Source organism: Cetorhinus maximus, chromosome 14, assembly GCF_964194155.1.
Source record: "Cetorhinus maximus chromosome 14, sCetMax3.hap1.1, whole genome shotgun sequence".
Taxonomy (NCBI): Eukaryota; Metazoa; Chordata; class Chondrichthyes; order Lamniformes; family Cetorhinidae; genus Cetorhinus; species Cetorhinus maximus.
The window spans coordinates 13,698,427-13,719,515 of NC_135892.1; the positions used below are offsets into that span (position 1 = coordinate 13,698,427).

At 47.5% G+C, this 21,089-nt stretch overlaps 1 long non-coding RNA gene across 2 annotated transcripts; it reads left to right on the forward strand.

The window, feature by feature from the left end:
• Positions 1–9,436: 9,436 nt before the first annotated feature.
• Positions 9,437–13,164, forward strand: LOC144689434 (uncharacterized). 2 transcript variants are annotated; one of them, XR_013578647.1, is made up of 3 exons: positions 9,437–9,567; positions 11,201–11,332; positions 12,573–13,164. It is a non-coding gene; the product is annotated as an uncharacterized LOC144689434 (long non-coding RNA). The 2 variants fall into 2 exon arrangements; XR_013578648.1 differs by having other exon boundaries at positions 9,494–9,607.
• The last annotated feature ends 7,925 nt before the right edge of the window (positions 13,165–21,089 follow it).

Genomic DNA, 21,089 nt, shown 5'->3' on the forward strand with positions numbered 1-21,089 from the left:
AACACCTTTGACCACAAGTCCATCAGGCAGTGGTCAGCACGTAACGTCCTAGAGGCCCTGAGGGATAAGGAGAGGGTGGACCCTGTGGGATGGTTCCCCGAGCAGACTGTCAAAGTCATTTGGCAGAATGCCTCATCGCCAGAACTTTCCAACAAGCACCAAGACGTAGCTTGGCTGGTGGTGAGAAAGGCCCTCCCCGTCAGATCCTTCCTACACGCCAGGAGTCTCACCCCCTCTGCACGATGCCCTCGAGGTGGCTGTGGTGGGGAAGAGACCGTTGTTCACCTCCTTGTGGATTGTGCCTTTGCAAAGAAAGTCTGGAGAGAGATGCAGTGGTTGCTGTCGAGGTTCATCCCGAGCAGTTCTGTGACACAGGACTCTGTGCTCTACGGGCTGTTCCCAGGGACACACACCGAGACAAACATCAACTGCAGCTGGAGGATCATCAACTCGGTGAAAGACGCGCTTTGGTCTGCCCGAAACTTGTTGGTCTTCCAGCACAAAGAGTTGTCCCCGACCGATTGTTGCGGACTGGCACAATCCAAAGTCCAGGACTACGTGCTGAGGGACGCACTAAAGCTTGGGGCAGCTGCCGCAAAGGCGCAATGGGGAAGGGTCGCTGTCTAAGACCTTTCTACCACAGCACACCGAGAGACTGGGAACTGTTTAGAGCCCCTCGGGCTGTACAGATCAAAATGAAAGGCTGTAAATGACTGTAATATTGTTTGTACTGATGCACCTGGTGATACATTTTGTAAAAGTTTAACCTGGATTGTACCCTTGTAATGTTGTTTTTGAAATGGTTTTGAATGTGATTGAAGATTTTTATGAATAAAGTATATTTTTACAAAAAAAAAAAAAAAAAAAAAAAAAACCTCGGGCTTCTTCACCAGGAGGATCCTGTTGAAGGCGTGCGGCTTCCAAGCTACGGAGATCTTCACCCTGCACGACTCCCGCAAAGGTGGTTATTTCGACGTCACGTTCAAGCGAGGGGCAGACTGCGTCCGGCTCCTGAGGGTGTTCGAGGAGAAGAGAGACCTGCCGGAGATGAAGATCCTGACGGCGGAGCCGCACTTTTCTCTGCCGTTGCAACGGGAACGTGAGGTGATGGTGCATGTGTACAACCCCTTCGTCCCTGTCGCCGACGTGGTCACCTTCCTCACCAGGTACTTCGATAAGGTGGGGAGCGGCACCGAGATTCGAGACGACTTGGGGATCTGGACAGGCAAACGCCTGTTTAAGGTCACGCTAAAGACCGATGGTAAGGGAGCCATTTTCCACCCTCCTTCCAGTTTCGCAATCGGGGGAAACCGTGGCTACCTGGTCTACGCTGGGCAACCCAAGCATTGTCGCTCATGCGGCAAGGCTGGCCATGTGGCGGCCAACTGCAGCGCCTCCCTCTGCAAGATCTGCAAACAGGAAGGGCACCAGACAAAAGACTGCAAACAGGCCAAGTGCTGCAACCTGTGTGGCGAGGCAAGTCACCTCTACAGGACCTGCCCCAAACGCTGCCGTACTTACGCACAGGCAGCCAAAGCCGACCACGGGGAAGCAGAAGAAATGTTCCGTGTCACTCCAACCACCAAGGCCCCCAGGGAGCTCAACGGGACAAAGGAGGACACAGAGAGAGACAAGGTGGAGAAAGAGATTGAGGCAACAGAGAGCCAATCAACAGCACTACCCCCTGAACCTTCCAGTCCTCAGGACAGCGAATCAATGGAGGAGGAGGCAGCAGTGGAAAAGCAGCAGGGGGAGTGGCGGACGGTGAAGAACAAGAAAAGTAAGAGGGAGCGAAGAAGAAGCAAAGGCGTTTCCCAGAGAAGCGGCAAGAGGCGTCTCCCATCCGACACGGATGACAAGGGCAGCAGCTCTTCGGATGAGGAAGTGCCAGAGCGGCACCGACAGAAGAGGCGGCAAAGCTCCAGGGCGTTGGAGGACGAGACACCCGAGCTCCAGAAAATTGGAGACAACAAGGAGACCAGCGCACCCCAACTTTGCCTGCAACCTGAGGAGGCCAGTGCACCACAGCCCCTGGAATCTGGGAGCAGTGAGGCAATCATCGCACCCCAGCTCCAGGAAGCCGGGAACAGCAACCCCCCAGAGGGGGTGAGTTTTGGAGAAGCTTCTCCAGCAAAGGTCATCTCAAAATCCGCTCACTACGTGAACCTCCAGATGCCACTGGAGCAGAACACGGCCAAGGAGATCTACCTCAGCCCATCCAAAGTGAAGGAATTTGAGCTCACTACGGGTATGAAGGAGCAGACTAAAGGTCTGGGACTCTCAGAGACAGTGGGTTTGGTAGGAGAATAAATGCTTTAATATGGGTTTAAAGATTGTATCCATAAATGTGCGTAGCATTAAATCTACTACGCGATGTGTTGCGACCTTGGACTACCTAGCCAAGGTCAAAGCTGACCTGTTGTTTCTGCAGGAGTGTGCGATACCGCACCTCAGCTCCTACAGGCAATGGTCACGATGGTGGTCCCACGGGCCATCGATCTGGTCGGGCGGAAACGACTCTCGTTCCTCCGGCCTGGGTATTCTGCTGCGGGGAGGCAACTTCACCGTCTCCGAGGTCAAGGAGGTGGTGGGCGGGCGACTCCTGGTAGCAGACGTAATGTACAAGAACGCTCCACTCCGGTTAATTAACGTGTACGGCCCGGCACAAGGGGCTGAGCGGCTGGAGGTTTTTCAGCAGCTCCCACTGCTGCTGGCGACCTCCAGGCCGGTCATTCTGGGCGGGGACTTCAACTGCATCATCGATGCGGCTGGACGATCCGGCAGGGCCGGAAGCAGATTGGACGCTACGTCCAGATCCCTGATGGAAACAGTTAAGGATGCCAAGCTGCACGACGTCTTCAGCAACCCTGCAGACGGAGCGCAGCGTAGATACACCTGGTCGCGGCCAGACGGGTCCATTCGTTCCAGGATAGACTTCCTGTTTGTGTCCCGTGCATTCACAGTCAGATCCACCGAGGTCAAGCCGGTGTTCTTCTCTGACCACTGCCTCCTACTGGCGGACTGCCACTTGGAGGAAGACCTGAGGGTGGGCAGGGGGGCATGGAAGCTAAATGTGCAACTGCTGACCCCAGAGAACATTGAGGAGCTCAAGAGGGATTACAAAGGTTGGAGAACCGTGAAACCCCTCTTTGAGTCCCTGACACACTGGTGGGAAGTGATCAAGGGAAGCATCAAGAGGTTTTTCATCCGCAAAGGCACCCAGAAAGCTAGAAAGGAACAGAGGGAAATGTCCCGACTCCAGGAAAAGATGCAGAATCTGCTCCGGCTGCAGTCGATGGGGGTCGATGTCAAGGAGGAGCTCCAAGAGGTGAAGGGCCAGCAAGCCTCGCACTTTGCCTCGGAGGCCTCCAAGATCATCTTCCGTTCCAGAGTCCGCTCCGTGGAGCAGGATGAGACGTGCTCACGTTTCTTCTTCCAAAAGGTACACAGAGAGCGCTCTGTGATCAGCAGCCTGAAGGAAGAAGACGGCTCAGTAAAGTCATCACGGTCCGACATTCTGAGGATCAGCAAATCCTTTTATGCCGGTCTGTATGACGTGAAGCCCACGGACAGCACGGCCTCCCAGTCCTTCCTGTCCTCTATCACGGAGGTCTTAGACCACAGTACGCGGGAGAGCCTAGACAAACCGCTAACTCCTGACGAACTGACTAAGGCCCTCGAGTCCTTCGAGAAGAGTAAAACCCCCGGAAGCGACGGCCTGCCGGCGGAGTTGTATTCGGCTCTGTGGGACTTGATCGGCCCAGACCTGCTAGAAGTGTACGAGAGTATGCTCCTGGCCGGCAGCATGTCAGAATCCATGAGGAAAGGCATCATCACCCTCATCTACAAGCACAAGGGGGAAAGGGAGGAAATTAGAAATTGGCGACCCATTTCACTGTTGAATGTGGACTATAAGATTCTGTCCAAGGTCATCGCCAACCGGGTCAAATCCGCTCTGGAATTGGTGATTCACCCTGACCAGACCTGCTCTGTGCCAGGCAGGAAGATCTCTGACAGCCTGGCGCTGCTCAGGGATACGATTGCCTATGTACAGGACAGGGGTGTGGATACCTGCCTCATCAGCTTGGATCAGGAGAAGGCCTTTGACAGAATATCGCACACCTACATGGGGGATGTGCTCTCCAAAATGGGCTTTGGGGAGGGAATTCGAAATTGGATCCAACTGCTCTACACTAACATCAGTAGCGCAGTCTCAATCAATGGGTGGGAAACAGATAGCTTTCCGATTAAATCTGGAGTCAGGCAGGGCTGTCCTCTCTCGCCTGTCCTTTTCGTGTGCTGCATAGAACCCTTTGCCGAGTCCATCAGGAAGGATCCGGGCATAAGAGGAGTGACGATCCCAGGCAGTGGAGGCACTCAGGTAAAAGCCTCCCTGTACATGGACGACGTCGCCGTCTTCTGCTCGGACCCGCTGTCGGTGCGCAGACTGATGCACGTCTGCGACCAGTTCGAACTGGCCTCGGGAGCCAAGGTAAATCGTGGGAAGAGCGAGGCCATGTTCTTTGGGAACTGGGCTGACCGATCCTTTGTCCCCTTCACTGTCAGGGCTGACGGCCTGAAGGTGCTGGGGATATGGTTCGGAGGGACCGGGGCATGCGTTAGAAACTGGAAGGAGCGAGTGGCTATGGTGAAAAGGAAACTGGGCATGTGGGAGCGACGCTCCCTCTCCATTGCGGGTAAGAACCTGGTCATCAGGTGTGAGGTACTCTCGCTGTTGCTGTACGTGGCGCAGGTCTGGCCCATTCCACACTCCTGCGCGATGGCGATCACTCGAGCCATCTTCCGCTTTATCTGGAGGTCGAAAATGGATCGTGTCTGCAGGGACGCGATGTACAAGCCTCTAGATAAAGGGGGAAAAAACGTGCCCAACATCGCCCTCATACTGATGGCCACCTTTGTGTGTGGCTGCATCAAGCGGTGCGTAGACCCTCAGTACGCAAACACCAAGTGTCACTACGTGCTGAGGTTCTACCTGTCCCCGGTGTTGCGAAGGATGGGTCTGGCCACGCTGCCGCGGAACGCTCCAAGTAGTTGGACCGTGCCGTACCACCTGTCCCTGGTGGAAAAATTTATGCAGAAAAACACCTTTGACCACAAGTCCATCAGGCAGTGGTCAGCACGTAACGTCCTAGAGGCCCTGAGGGATAAGGAGAGGGTGGACCCTGTGGGATGGTTCCCCGAGCAGACTGTCAAAGTCATTTGGCAGAATGCCTCATCGCCAGAACTTTCCAACAAGCACCAAGACGTAGCTTGGCTGGTGGTGAGAAAGGCCCTCCCCGTCAGATCCTTCCTACACGCCAGGAGTCTCACCCCCTCTGCACGATGCCCTCGAGGTGGCTGTGGTGGGGAAGAGACCGTTGTTCACCTCCTTGTGGATTGTGCCTTTGCAAAGAAAGTCTGGAGAGAGATGCAGTGGTTGCTGTCGAGGTTCATCCCGAGCAGTTCTGTGACACAGGACTCTGTGCTCTACGGGCTGTTCCCAGGGACACACACCGAGACAAACATCAACTGCAGCTGGAGGATCATCAACTCGGTGAAAGACGCGCTTTGGTCTGCCCGAAACTTGTTGGTCTTCCAGCACAAAGAGTTGTCCCCGACCGATTGTTGCGGACTGGCACAATCCAAAGTCCAGGACTACGTGCTGAGGGACGCACTAAAGCTTGGGGCAGCTGCCGCAAAGGCGCAATGGGGAAGGGTCGCTGTCTAAGACCTTTCTACCACAGCGCACCGAGAGACTGGGAACTGTTTAGAGCCCCTCGGGCTGTACAGATCAAAATGAAAGGCTGTAAATGATTGTAATATTGTTTGTACTGATGCACCTGGTGATACATTTTGTAAAAGTTTAACCTGGATTGTACCCTTGTAATGTTGTTTTTGAAATGGTTTTGAATGTGATTGAAGATTTTTTATGAATAAAGTATATTTTTACAATAAAAAAAAAACCTCTGAGCCAGCGGTTCTGGGTTCAAGTCCCATCCCAGGACTGGATAGCCAAGGAAGGAATGTTCATGATGCTGTTGCATGTAACTGTTAATCAGCCTACTAATCATTCCAACAGTTAGAACCCAAAGGGGAAAAAAGTGTGTGCAAAAATGAAACAAATTATTGGAGACGGCATCCATAAGGAAGGGAAAAGTTGCTTATTTCCTCTGCCAAACACCAAAACCCCACCCCCTGCTGCAAAAACATAATCAGATACAAATGTAAATCCTTTACTCTTCCACCTGACAGGATAAATTGTACAATTCCTTCAATAAATGACAGTTTCTGCAGATGGTGAGAAAGTATTTTCTCTGATGGGGCGAGTCCAAAACAAGGGAGCACAACCTTAAGATTAGAACTAGGCAATATCAGGAAGCAGCACTTCTTCAAGCAGCCTAATTGATTGGCATTCCATCCACAACCTTAAACGTTCACTCCCTCCACCACCGACGCACAGTAGCAGCAGTGTGTACCATCTACAAGATGCACTTCAGGAATTCACCAAGGCTCCTTCGACAGCACCTTCCAAACCCACGACCACTACCATCTAGAAGGACAAGGGCAGCAGATAGATGGGAACACCACTACCTGGAAGTTCCCCGCCAAGTCACTCACCAACCTGACTTGGAAATATATCACCGTTCCTTCACTGTCACTGGGTCAAAATCCTGGAACTCCCTCCCTAACAGCACTGCGGGTGTACCTACGCCACAGGGACTGCAGCGGTTCAAGAAGGCAGCTCACCACCACCTTCTCAAGGGCAATTAGGGATGGGCAATAAATGCTGGCCTAACCAGCAATGCCCACATCCTGTAAAAGAATAAAAAAAAGGGAGTGGAAATCAGATCCTCTTTCCCCCAAAAAGCTGTTGAAGCTGAGGGTCAACTGAAACTTTCAAATCGGAGGTTGTTAGATTCTTGTCAGGTGGAACCAAGGGGCCTCTTCCTGTTCCAATGTTCTTACTCTGCCTCACAGGCTGATGTGAATCTGTCCACTGACGGTGTGGCATGGGACAAGAGGACAATACAGGATAGAAAGCTAATGGGAAAGTGCTGTGCCTGAGGAGCTGAACCAGTGGAGATTTCCCACAACAATAGATGGGCTCCATCCTAAGCAGTCAGTAATGATCATTAAGGCACACAATATATGAGTCACACTGGAACCACCATGTACTTCTTGGGTCAACTTGAACTGAAATCAAAATAATCTCCAAAATAACGTGAAGAAATTCAATCAGCCAGTCAAAAGGGAAAGGAAAGAGAAAATATGGACATGGTATTTGTGCAGGAAATTCATCTTATTCTTATAGAATGTGGATGGTAGAAAAAAAGTAACAACCACCTGTTCATCTAAAGTGAGAAGAATATCAATTCCAATCAGTAAACAAGTCACCTTCACACTGACACAGATATTCGTGCAGAATGTCATCATTTTTTTTTGTCAGGTTATGACCCCGACACTGGACAATGGCTCAGTGAAATAATGAGGTCAGGGCAGAAATCAGACACTAAAATTATCACAACAGAAATGAATATTTATGAACAGTATGTGTGTACCATCTGCGAGATTGTTAATAATATGTAAATTGCTATAGATATTGTTTATGAAGACATGGCTAAAATTATCACTCAACACACAGGTTGTAGTATTTGAGCTGGTGGCCTCAGACATTGTCCAACAGAATACTAATTAAGGCTAAACCTTTCTTTTTAACATAACAGAAACAGGAATTTCAGTATTTGTGAAAGTCATGGACTCATGCAGATGTTTCATTTACAAAGAAGTTCCCAATATGATCAAAATATCTCAATGGAGCTTATAATAATTCCTGTTCCCATTATAATAGTAGATTTTAACTTTCCGCTTTCTAATCAGCGTTCTCTTAATTCTGTCCCTCCAACGGAGCAGTATTAACCTGCTGACAGTGTGGCCCTCCCTCAGCACTGACCCCCCAAAACTGCGGCACTCCCTCAGTCCTGACCCTCCGACAGTGCAGTACTCCCTCAGTACTGACTCTCCGACAGTGCAGCACTCCCTCAGTCCTGACCCTCCATCAGTGCAGTACTCCCTCAGTACAGACCCTCCAGCAGTGCAGTACTCCCTCAGTATTGACCCTCTGACAGTGCAGCACTCCCTCAGGACTGACCCTCCAACAGTGCAGCGCTCCCTCAGTACTGACCCTCCGACAGTGCCACACTCCCTCAGTACTGACCCTCCGACAGTGCAGTACTCCCTCAGTACTGACCCTCCGACAGTGCAGTACTCCCTCAGTACTGACCCTCCGACAGTGCAGCGCTCCCTCAGTCCTGACCCTCCGACAGTGCAGTACTCCCTCAGTATAGACCCTCCAGCAGTGCAGTACTCCCTCTGTATTGACCCTCTGACAGTGCAGCGCTCCCTCAGTACTGACCCTCCGACAGTGCAGCGCTCCCTCAGTACTGACCCTCCGGCAGTGCAGTACTCCCTCAGTACTGACCCTCCGACAGTGCAGCACTCTCTCAGTACTGACCCTCCAACATTCATACTGAATCATATTGCCTTTGAATAAAAACTTTAATGAAGACGTTAGAAGATACAAAAGACATTTATTTATGTTACTGTGAAATATGTATCGTCAAGGCTTGTTTATTGAAGTCCTTATCTACAACTTGAGAAATTTCCAATTATCAATCAAAATTTACCACCAAGCTGCAGAGGGAGACATTAGGGAAAGGTGACCAAAAACTTGGTTAAAGTGGTCCGTTTTAAGGAGACTCTTAAAGGAGCAAATAGAGGTAGAGAGGTGGAACGGTTTTGGGAAAGAATTCCGAGTTTAGGGCTTTGGCAGCTGAAGGCACAGCCAGTCATAGTAAATTGATTAAAATTGGTGATGTTCAAGAGACCAGAATCGGAGGAACACATATATCTTTGGGGCGGTGTGGCTGGAGGAGATTACAGAGATAGGGAGGCGCAAGGTCATGGGGGGATTTGTAAACAAAGATGAAATTTTTTTACATGTGGTGTTGCTGGCCTGGGAGCCGACGTAGATCAGTGAGCACAGGGGTAATGGGTGACTGGGACTTGGTCCAAGTTAGAAAACAGGCAGCAGAGTTTCGGATGAGCTGAAGTTTACTAAAGGTGGAAGGTGGGAGGCTGGCCTGGAGTGGAATATTCACGCCTAGGGGTAATAAAGGGATGGGTCAGTGTTTCAGCAGCAGATGAGCTGAGGCTGGTTTTGAGTTAAACAATAATTATGTGACTCAGTTGACATTTTTGTAAAGCTTTTTGTAAGTGAGATGGCGATATATGGAGAGTCTATTTGATCACACTGTACTGTGATTTTGCAAACGTAACCTTTTTAGATTATCAACTTTCCCAGGTATTGAAACATTGGCTGAAGCTTATCAATAGTTACAAAGTTTCCATCAATGTGTTAACAAAGGACATTTCAGAGCAGGTTAGCGAGCATGTTAATGTTTAACCGTTGCTAAGTCACTCTATTTGTGAAAGATTAATTATGAGCAAAGAGCTGCAGTTGTCAGGAAATGTGAAACAAGAGCAGAAAATGCTGGAGCCTCTTAGCAGGTCAGTCAGTGTGGCGAGACTGGACAATTCAACCTTACAGGTCTGGACCTTTGATCAGAATTGAAAAATATATCAAATGCCAGGAGGGACTGTAACCAGAGGACAACGTTTTAAGATAATTTTCCAAAAGGCAGAGTGTTGGGGGGATTGAGGAAAACTATTTTTACACAGCGAGTTGCTGTGACCTGGAACGCACTGCCTGAGTGTAGTGGAGGCAGATTCAATAGGAATTTTCAAAAGTACATTGAATAAATCATTGAAAATGAAAATTTGCAGGACTATGAGGAAAAGAGCAGGGGGAGTGGGATTAATTGAATTGTTCTTTGAAAGAGCTGATACATACATGATGGGCCAAATGGCCTCCTTCTATGCTGTATCATTCTGTGATGTCTCAGTTTTAAAATTCTCATCCTTGTTTTCAAATCCCTCCTTTTGGCGCCTCCCCATTTTAATCGCTCCGCCATCGGTGGCCGTGCCTTCAGCTGCCTGGGCCCTGAAATTCTGGAATTCCCTCCCTAAACCTCTCTGCCTCTCTCTCCTTTCAAGACGCTCCTTAAAACCTACCTCTTTGACCAAGCTTTTAGCCACCTGTCCCTAATAGCTCCTTCTGCGGCTCAGTGTCAAATTTTATTTGATGATTTTTCCTTTGAAACACCTTGGGGTGTTTTACTACAAATGCAAGTTATTGTTGTCAGAGGCACTATAGAAATGCAGGTTGTTGTTATTGATTGCACAGGAGTCTACACACTTTTTCAGGTTTAAAAATAATTGCAGGGACTGTCTGCTACTTTGTCCTGAACATTGGGATACCTACCCGGCGAATCCTGCACAATTACACAATTTTTCAGATTTGACAGGGTCACTATTTATCTCGAGGGGCGAATAAGGCATTTGTTGAGTGTCAGGTTTGCACAATGCCTGGCACATAGCTTGGCAAAGGAGCTTGGTGGGGCTGAGAAGGCTGTTCTTTTAGGACAGAATCCCATATCCCCTGGTATTTTCACAGCTCCAAGCTCCAGCTGTGAATCATCTTCATCCACTGGTTGAGTGTTTGAGAAGTTTGTCGGACAGGTACCTCCTGTGCCAGGCGTCAGTTTGCTCCAGAGTTCAGGGACAGAGTGTGCATATTGCTCAACATGGAAGTTGAGAGGAACCTGCCAACGTGTGCAAAATGTCCTGTTGTCCTACAGTCAAGTCTAGGGGGGGTGATAAGACCAGTTAGTCGCAGCATTGTTGGCCTTCATGATCCAACACAGAGAGCTTGGAGAAGGGGGAAGAAGCACAACGGGTGCATTACTGGAAGAAAGCATTGATCTTCCTCAATTGGGGGATAGGATGGTGTCGGTGGTGGAGTATTTTGGAGGGCTGGTTGTAGATGGACAATAATACAACGTTCTAGCAGTTATTAATTCACAAATGTGGAATACAGAATGTAATCAATATGTAGGATAACAACTTCTTTGCGATCCAGTTAACAATTCAACCGGGCCTAAACATACAATTGAGACTGAACAATTACTGATAACTTTCCTGTACAACATTTCAGCAGCTGTATCATTGACACAGTGTAACATGGAGTAACTTCTCTGACTGTCTCACCTGTTACCATTGTAATTATAATTCTATTTCATAGCACTCTGTGGAAAACAAAATCATCGCATTGAACCAAGAATCCGCCATAGCTCGAAAGAAAATGTTCTGTATTGAAGAGGACAACATGAAACAAGGAGACATTTACTGTTCATACACAATGTTACACAGCAGGGTGAGTATTGTTCAAATACACTTCATAAGTAAGAAAGGACTGGCATTTATATAGCACCTTTCACAACTTCAGGATACCGCAAAGCACTTTACAGCTAATGAAATATTTCTGAAGTGTTGTCACTGTTACAATGCAGGAAACACAGCAGGCAATTTGCGCATAGCAAGCTCCCAGAAACAGCAATGTGATAACGACCCATTTTATATATTTTTGTGATGCTGATTGAGGGAAGAACACTTCTGGCCAGAACACTGGAGATAACTCCCCTGTTCTTCTTCAGAATAAAGCCACAGGATCTTTTACATCCACACAAGAGTACAGAAGGAGCCTCAGTTTAACATCTCATCCGAAAGACAGCATCTCCAACAGTGCAGCACTCCCTCAGCACTGGAGTTTCAGACTGGATTATGCGTACATGTTCCTGAACACAAATCGAATAAGCATCATTTTGAACAGCATTCGAGAGAACATTTTTTTTTATTCATTCACAGGATGTGGGTTTCGCTGGCTGGGCAAGCATTTATTGCCCATCCCTAGTTGCCCTTGAATGTCAATCATCAGCCAACTAATTCCCAGAGCTTTGTTGATTCAAAGGAATTATAGGATGTGGCTAGAAGGACTGATTGGCCTTCTCCTGTTCCTATTTGCTACAGTTAAGATCTTGAGGCCTCAGTTTTGCTGTTCTAGTCCTCCCCAAGTTTCTGACCTGATTGAAATGCTGGTGCTGGGCTCCTGGCCATATCCCTTGTATCACCAGGTTCCCTCTGGGAAAGGGTGGGGAGAGCGAGGGAAAGAAAAACCTCCCAAGTGTATAATGGAATGCCTGAGGTCCCAGCAGAAGAAAAACATTTTTGAAAATTGATTTTTCACTAAGCAAAGTGTCTTTTAACAGCCCCCCTCTTACCCTCCCTCTCCTCCACCCGCTCCCTGAGTATTATCGGATGACAGCAATGCAGCAGTATTGCTACGACACTAATGACAAGATAGCACTGGAAAACCGTCATTTCCCCATAATTTGCAAATGGTCTCCCAAATTCTGGCAGAAATGGGAGATTTGGTGGATGGGCTCCCACCACAAATCTCACTCTCGTCCCCTCCAAGCCTGCATCCCCCTCACAAAAAGGTCAGCTAAGCTTGAATATTTTGAATGAAGAGCTGTAAGATTGAACTAAAAATGTTTGGACAATGGTTTAATGATTCGATGGCGATGTGAACCCTGTACAATTTTCGATTTTCTCAGAAAATGTCTCCCACCCAAACATGGAAAAGATAGTTGAAGTTTACCTCATCGCATCCAGCAATCTGAATTGTAATGTGAGCAAAAGGTTGTTTGTTGGACAATAGTGTGTAATAACTGTACTGCAACTTTCATGGGAGATTGTTCCTGTAATGGTGACCAGTGCAATCTACTGTCATGAGGTCTGAGCTTAACCAACATCTGCCTCCCACTGCAGTCAATACCATGCCTGTCTATTTCTTTTTAACACAGGGAACTGTTATAGCTGATCTATTTACATATTGACTGTTCCAGACGGGGCAAATCAACTGCAATGAAGCACCTTTTGTACTGCAGAAACCAGTTATTAATAGCGATTTGTTTTGTTTAGTTACAATTTTTATTAAGCCTTAAAAAGAAAGCATTGTGTATTTAAACAGAATAGTTGTGAGTCTGACTTTTTAGTGATTGGTAGCGTTCTGTGTTGAGGTATTCCTACTGTAATCCGAAAAATGTCCACAAAGTTTATGTTCTCACGGACAGCTGTTCACAGGGGACACTCAATCCACTGGTACTGCAATAAAAAAATGTTTAAAAATGCATCCCACAATTATTTTATTAATTCCAAAATCAGACTATTGCTTATTAAACTTGATGATAAAGAAAATTAAACTTGATGAGGGAAACAATTTGAGACAATGGGTAAGGGTCTGGCTCAGCAGAGGGTCCACCTGGCTCGGCAGAGGGTCCGTCTGGCTTGGCAGAGGGTCCACCTGGCTCGGCAGAGGGTCCGTCTGGCTTGGCAGAGGGTCCACCTGGCTCGGCAGAGGGTCCGTCTGGCTCGGCAGAGGGTCCGTCTGGCTCGGCAGAGGGTCCGTCTGGTTCAGCAGAGGGTCCATCTGGCTCTTCAGAGGGTCCGTCTGGCTCTTCAGAGGGTTCATCTGGCTCGGCAGAGGGTCCGCCTGGCTCTTCAGAGGGTCCGTCTGGCTCTTCAGAGGGTCCGTCTGGTTCGGTAGAGGGTCCATCTGGTTCGGCAGAGGGTCCGTCTGGCTCGGCAGAGGGTCCGTCTGGTTCAGCAGCATCCCAGGTTATTTTTTAACAAAATCGCTTCTTCAGCTCTACCGCCAGCGGTGAACAGTTCCAACCTAAAATGGCAATAAATTTCCTCTGTCCATCATAGAACCCTGATCTGAATAATAAAAAGGGCTGACTTCTGGTACAGGCGGGTGATTCAGCCACTCATTGTGCGCGAAGCTGTGAAATCAAAAATTTGCTTAATCCATTGCGAATGAAATTTAATAAATGTAAAGTGAAGCAAAAGGGGTTCTGAATTTGAAAGAAGATTGGGCACCCAATGTGTCAAACGTTCATTGAGCAGCAATAGGCAAAGTAGAATGTTAATCTGTACTGTTAGGCCAATTGTTCAGGTTTCTGAAGATGTCAGGATAAAGCTGTACAATGTCCTGCACAGGATTATCATCAGCTTTCATCACCAAGATGTGCCCAAGCTGTGGAGGTGATGCGCGGATTTGTTAAGAGCAAACCGTGCTTCACTAATCTGATCAAGTTTTTGATGAGCTAACAGAGAGGGTTAATGTGGTTAATGCGGTTGATGTGTGTACATGTACAAAAAAGCATTTGATAAAATGCCACATAACAGGCTTGTCAGCAAAGTTGAAGCCCATGGAATGAAAGGGGCAGTGGCAGCATGGATATGAAATTAGCGGAATGATGGGAAACAGAGTGTAGTGGTGAACGGTTGTTTGTCGATCTGGGGGAAGGTTTACAGTGGGATCCTCCTGGGGTCAGTGTTGGGCAACCTGCTTTTCTTGATCTGTACTAATGGCCTAGATTTGGAAGGGTTATGAACTGTGAGGAGTACATAGAATGGTTACAGCATTTAAATTTCACCTGCCATGTGTTTGCCCATTCCACCAGACTATGATTCTATGAAAAAAGCAAAAAACTGTGGATGCTGGAAATCCAAAACAAAAACAAAAATACCTGGAAAAACTCAGCAGGTCTGGCAGCATCTGCGGAGAGGAGCACAGTTAACGTTTCGAGTCCGAATGACCCTTCAACAGAACTAAGTAAAAATAGAAGAGAGGTGAAATATAAGCTGGTTTAAGGGGGGGTGGGACAAGAAGAGCTGGATAGAGGGCCAGTGATAGGTGGAGATAACCAAAAGATGTCACAGACAAAAGGACAAAGAGGTGTTGAAGGTGGTGATATTATCTAAAGGAATGTGCTAATTAAGGGTAGAAAGCAGGACAAGCAAGGTACAGATAGCCCTAGTGGGGGTGGGGTGGGGTGAAGGAATCGAAAAAGGCTAAAAGGTAGTGATAAAACAATGGATGGAAATACATTTAAAAATAATGGAAATAGGTGGGAAAAGAAAAATCTATATAAATTATTGGAAAAAACAAAAAGGAGGGGGAAAATCGGAAAGGGGGTGGGGATGGAGGAGAGAGATCATGATCTAAAATTGTTGAACTCAATATTCAGTCCGGAAGGTTGTAAAGTGCCTAGTCAGAAGCTGGAGGAACAGCACCTCATCTTCCAATTTTCCCCCTCCTTTTTGTTTTTTCCAACAATTTATATAGATTTTTCTTTTCCCACCTATTTCCATTATTTTTAAATGTATTTCCATCCATTGTTTTATCTCTATCTTTTAGCCTTTTTCGATTCCTTCACCCCACCCCACCCCCACTAGGGCTATCTGTACCTTGCTTGTCCTGCTTTCTACCCTTAATTAGCACATTCCTTTAGATAATATCACCACCTTCAACACCTCTTTGTCCTTTTGTCCGTGACATCTTTTGGTTATCTCCACCTATCACTGGCCCTCTATCCAGCAATTCTTGTCCCACCCCCCCCCCTTAAACCAGTTTATATTTCACCTCTTTCCTATTTTTCCTTAGTTCTGTTGAAGAGTCATATGGACTCGAAACGTTAACTGTGCTCCTCTCCGCAGATGCTGCCAGACCTGCTGATTCTATGAAGCTGATTGGTGGCATCAAATATTTTGGTCACGTAGTAAGTAATATATTTACTCCGTTAAGTCATAATTATATATTTTCTCACAGGTATGAAGGAACACACGGAATATACAATGAGTAACCATGAGGTGCATTTTTATCCCATTAGTTAGAAAAAATCATCACAAACTAATATGTTCCTCTTGAGTTTATTTTGCATGACACTTTAAAACATTCACTAGAAGAAAGCTGAGTCATCTTTCAGATGAACAACATTGATTTGCATGTACCTGTTTTTTCTCTAAAACAGTGCACTTAGATCCTGCACCCTCAGAGCCAGAATGTATAATTCCCACGAAGTTAAACATCAGACAGATAATGAGTTCAAATGAAATGCTGAGAGTGACATATGAGCCTGATTTTCAGCCCAGCGTAGGTTATCTAGCCTCTGCTAATCTTCTTTCACTGAAACGTGGCAAAGGTTCAAAACCTGCCAAGCAAATTATTGTCATGAATCTCACCAAACTGGCTGAGTGTATCCAAGCCCCAGGATAACCTGCCTTTCAGGGCCTTGTAAAATAAAAATGAAATATCTTTCTCAGTTTCAAATTTCTGTTTCTTTGTGACTCCGTCCCCTTCTGTTTCCATGTCATCTTTCTCTCACAGTTTATACTTTCATCACTCCCTGTGCCTCTTTGTTCTGGGGAAGTACTTTGTAGCTAAATTAAGGCACTGGTGGTGTTGAAATGTTTCTTTTTGTGTTGCATCAGTTCCAAAACACCACAATTCTTGGAATTGAGGAGTTTAGCAGAGTTTTGCTCCACAGATACACACTAGCTTCTGAAACCAGCAAAAGCTGCTCTCAAAACACCCCACCCAGGAAAGGAACCAGTCAGGCTGGTATAGGCAGTGTCTGGAGCAAACGCAACTGGATTTTCTCAGCCGGTAATATAATCACGAGTCAGCGTCCTGAAATAGGCAAACTCGGAACATGTGATTTATGGTGTCAATGAACAGCAACAACAACTTGCATTTATATAGCACCGTTAGCTTAGTAAAATATCCCAAGGTGCTTCACAGGAAACAAAACGTGACACTGAGCCACATAAGGAGATATTAGGACAGGTGACCAAAAACCTAGTCAAAGTGGTAGGTTTTAAGGAGTGTTTAAGGAGAGATGTGGGGAGGAATTCCAGAGCTCACAGCCTGGGCAGCTGAAGGTTTGGCCATCAATAGTGGAGCATTTCAAATCTAGGAGAATCAATAGGCCAGAATTAGAGGACTGCAGATATTTCGGAGCGTTGTGGGCCTGGAGCGGATTACAGAGGTGGAGACGGACAAGGCCATGGAGCGATTTGAAAACAAGGATGAGAATTTTAGAATTGGGACATTGTTTAACTAGGTCAGCAAGCACAGAGATGATAGGTGAATGGAACTTGGTGTGAGTTAGGATACAGCAGCTAAGTTTTGGCTGAGCTTCTGCTTATGGAAGGTGGAAGGTGAGAAAGCAGCTAGTATTGTGTTGGAATAATGGATTCTAGAGGTAACAAAGCCATGGATCCAGTGAAGATCCAATAACATTGCTGGATGCAGTGCAAAAATACCATCTCTCATCCTGGTGAAGCAACGTGGATCGAAGCCTAAATTTACAGAGTGATGTTGATAGGTTAAGTGAATGGGCAAAACTGGGGCAAATGTAGGCAAATGGGAGGTCACCCACTTTGGACCCAAAAAAGGGTGGAACAGGGTACCTTCTAGATGATGTAAAGCTCGACAGATTGGAGGAACAAAGAGATTTGGATGTTCATGTCCATAGGGCTTCAGTTTGTAAAGTATGTTTATGAACTTGCTTGGCTACTGTCTGCTGCGACATTAGTTTATGGTTTTAAGCTCCCTCTGGGACAAGAACACTGTGGGAGGTACCAACTTTCAGGTTAATTTGAGGTCCTTGTTTGCCGTTTCAATTAGATGTCAAAGATTGCACGGGCCCTATTTGAAAAAGAGCAGGGGAATTCCCACACCGTCCTGGCCAATACTTATTCTCAAGCACCACCTAAAAGGAGATTAACTGGTCATTCGTCTCATTTGCAGTTTGGTGGCACTGCTGTGTGTAACTGGCTGTTCAATTTGCTTACTTAACAAAAAAAGTGACCATATTTCAAAGTAATTTGTTGGAAGGGATTTGCTTTAGATCTCACCAAGCTGCGATATATCATCTTTTTCTTGCTGAATATCCCACAGACAACAAAGTTCATTGTGACGGAATTGGCAAAGACACTGACGGTGTGGAGTTCTGCAATACAGGCCAGGTCATCCCCAGATTTGATTAATGCTGTCTGTTGAAACGGTTAATCCCAGTCAAAGCAGGAAAAACGCACTGGAAATGCCATCAGCAGCCTTGGGCTGCTGGGAGATCAGCCACCTCCCCATCCCCCACCCTGACTGCTACACGGTCATACTTGCTGGAAAATAACTGTGAACAAGTTTGGTTTTCACCTCCAACCCTCGCACTCCCCACCCACCGACCATCATCATCATCACGTGGGGCACTGAACTCTCCCTGAAGGCAGCTTGTCTCATTGTCCTCTCCCTGGGCCGAATCGCCCCAGATTTGCACTAAGCGAGGTAGCGGGCGGGAAAATTAAGTTTTACCCACCGGCCGCAATGGCAGCTTCTCAGGCCGCATTGTCCCAAACCCGCCACATTAATTATGCATTCCCCGGAAACATGTCGTTTCCATGGCGGGCGGGCTCTCATTCACCCGCCACGCCATCACCTCGCCGCTTCACCACGCTGGGCACCATGTTTAAAATGCAGCCGCACGCACCCCTCTCAGTGCTTCCAGCCCAGGACAGCTGCACAGGAAACACAGACCCAAAAGGCAAAAGACACTGCAACCCCCAGGTTCAATGACGCATCCCTCGAGTGCCTTTTGGACGCAGTGGAGGCCACAGGATGGGCAGTAACATCACCAATCCGGCTTGGGAGGCGGTGGCAGTGGTGGTCAGTTCCAATACCCTGCAAAAAAGGACAGCCACCCAGTGCTTATAAAGGATGAATGATCCACCAGAGTAGGTCATTCTTCTCGTTACTCTCAACTCACACACTCACAAACCCATTACACATCCACAGGGCCCTCACCTGCTGCCAGTTCAAGGGACATCAGTATTCACTCTCTCACACACACCTTCATTGTCCTCATCCCATCCACGGGACCACTCACCACCCACGCAGGCCAGGAAAACATCAACTGGCCTGTCAAAAGTCCTGCTTACACTCTCTCCATCTCTATTCATGCAAGACAAGCTGGCAGACAACAAGAAGGAGAGGTCGCAGACCTATGGAAGAATGCCTGAAATCAAGGTCCTCACGGACTTTGAAAACAGAGCCATCCAGCTGGCCAGCAAGGGTCTGAACCATTCCTGTTGTCATGAAGCTATTAATGTGTATAATATTATTGGAAAATATTTTAAAATAGAGATTTAGTCTGTGGGTGTCTTAATTGCATTAAAGCCAGCTAGTCTGAGTGCTTTGATGTGTACTAGTTTTGATATGTAAGAGAGGTAGATTGCATTTACATTTTTTGAGTACAGCATTCATGAAGTGGGGTGGAAACCACCACCTAGCTAGCAGATACCAAGCAATATGTTTACATTAGTAATAAAATTGGTACTATGAAAGGGGTTTTAATGTAAAAGGTGGAGTTCAAAGAGGCTGGTGATACAATGAGAATTTACATTCAATGAGCGGTGCTAGGTATAACTTCAGCAGTTCTGTGTGTGTAGAGCAGAGGTAATGTGAGATCAAAAGGCAGCTGTAAGCCTCCAACTGCCTCCACAGGAACCAAAGTGAAAAGAACCTCATTTTGAATTCGTAAAGTGAAAATGCTTTGCCTGGTGTTTGGTTAAGTCTATGGGCTGCTGTTCCTTAATGGAGATTAGTTTGGGAATTTGTTATAAGTTATGATACTGATAATTTGAAGCCATGTGTATATATATTTTAACCTGTGTAAATTAATAAAATGTTTCATTTAGTTTAATGTAAAACCTCGAGAACTGGTCGTCTGATTCTTGAATTTAGAGCCGCATCTCAAACATAACACTTAAAATTATAGGTTATGACAGTTGTTTAAAGTTTCCCTCTGGGATTTTTAAATAACTCAGTTTCACCAACTGCATCGGTCGTAACGGTGAGATCAGCAGTGCTCTACCAAATGAGGATCCAGCAGTGCAACATCGATCAGACAGCCAGGCTGTGAGTGATGTGTCCTGTTTCACAGGCCACTGCCATGCACTAATTATCTCCCCTTGCTTCCACAGGCACATCTGGGAAACAGCCAAGGGAGTCCACGATCCAGTGCCTCCAAACAAGCCCCGAGGGAAGCTCAGAAGAGGAATCCGCTGAAACCCTCCCTGATGTCTCATCACAGCGCTCACCCACACCCTCCACCAGTGCAGAGACACACACCTCGGTGGGACCTAGCTTTACAGTAGCCTCAGGATCACAATCTGGTGAGCGCATCACACTGTCTGATCCACAGCAGGCGGAGGCAGGGACTTCCCAGGTGTCCGGCGCTCAGAGGATTGCTGGAGGCCAGAACGTTGCTGAGTCTGAGTCAGATGATGAGCCTCTGGACTCAGTCATGTCACAGTTGCTGGAGCTGCAAAGGCAAGCCTGGGAACATCAGGAAGGGATGTCCGATGCACTCCTCAGATTGCAAGGCACAATGAAGGAGTCCGTCCGCCCTCACTCTATGGTGATAGCGTCAGCATGCCAACGCACTGAGGTCAACACTGGTAGGATGGTGGCCGCAGTTGAGACCTTGGTTCAGGACATTGCTCCTGCACCCTTGTTGTCCTCCAACAGTGTGTGTGCAAGAGGGGTGCTGGGCAGACGATCTCACTCCAGCTTCCCCTTCGCTTCACAGAGTCAGCCAGGGGCCCCTGAGCATCCCATAGGGAGGAGGGTCAGCAGGTGTAGTCCCCGGGGCCATCCATCCAGGTGACTCCAGGAGTGTCTGGCACATATGAATCCCCTCTTCCTGTGACCCCAGCAGTTCCAGCTGTACAGGCCAAGGAGGGTGCCACTGCCACACAGCAGGACCCCGAAAGCAGGCCGGGGCCCTCCAGGTTTCAGCCCTCCAGAGGACACCTGCCAAGGTCATCACAGACAGGGCGTCACAGTCAGCAGGCTGCCTCCACCTCCGCTGTGGATGTCTGGGAAGCACCAAGACGTAGCGGCAGGGTTAGGAAAGTTAAGAAGATGTAACTCTTTCAGAGGTTGCACAGCCTGGACACGGGTGTTAATCACTTCTACATACTGTTCACTATTGTTATTAAACTCCTGACAACGTCTCCCTGCCTGTGGCTCCTTGATCTGATGAGCAGTGTTCTTGTCACTCAGATGTGAAGCCTTTCTGCACAAGATAAAGGCAGATGTCTCAGTCCAGGGCCTCTCCCCTGTGTCTGTGCAGCTTTCAGACCAAAGTGATGGTCCAGCCTCACACTCCCTGGAAACATTACTGATGCCTGCACCTCGGCAGTGGTCATTGCTGCCAAAATGT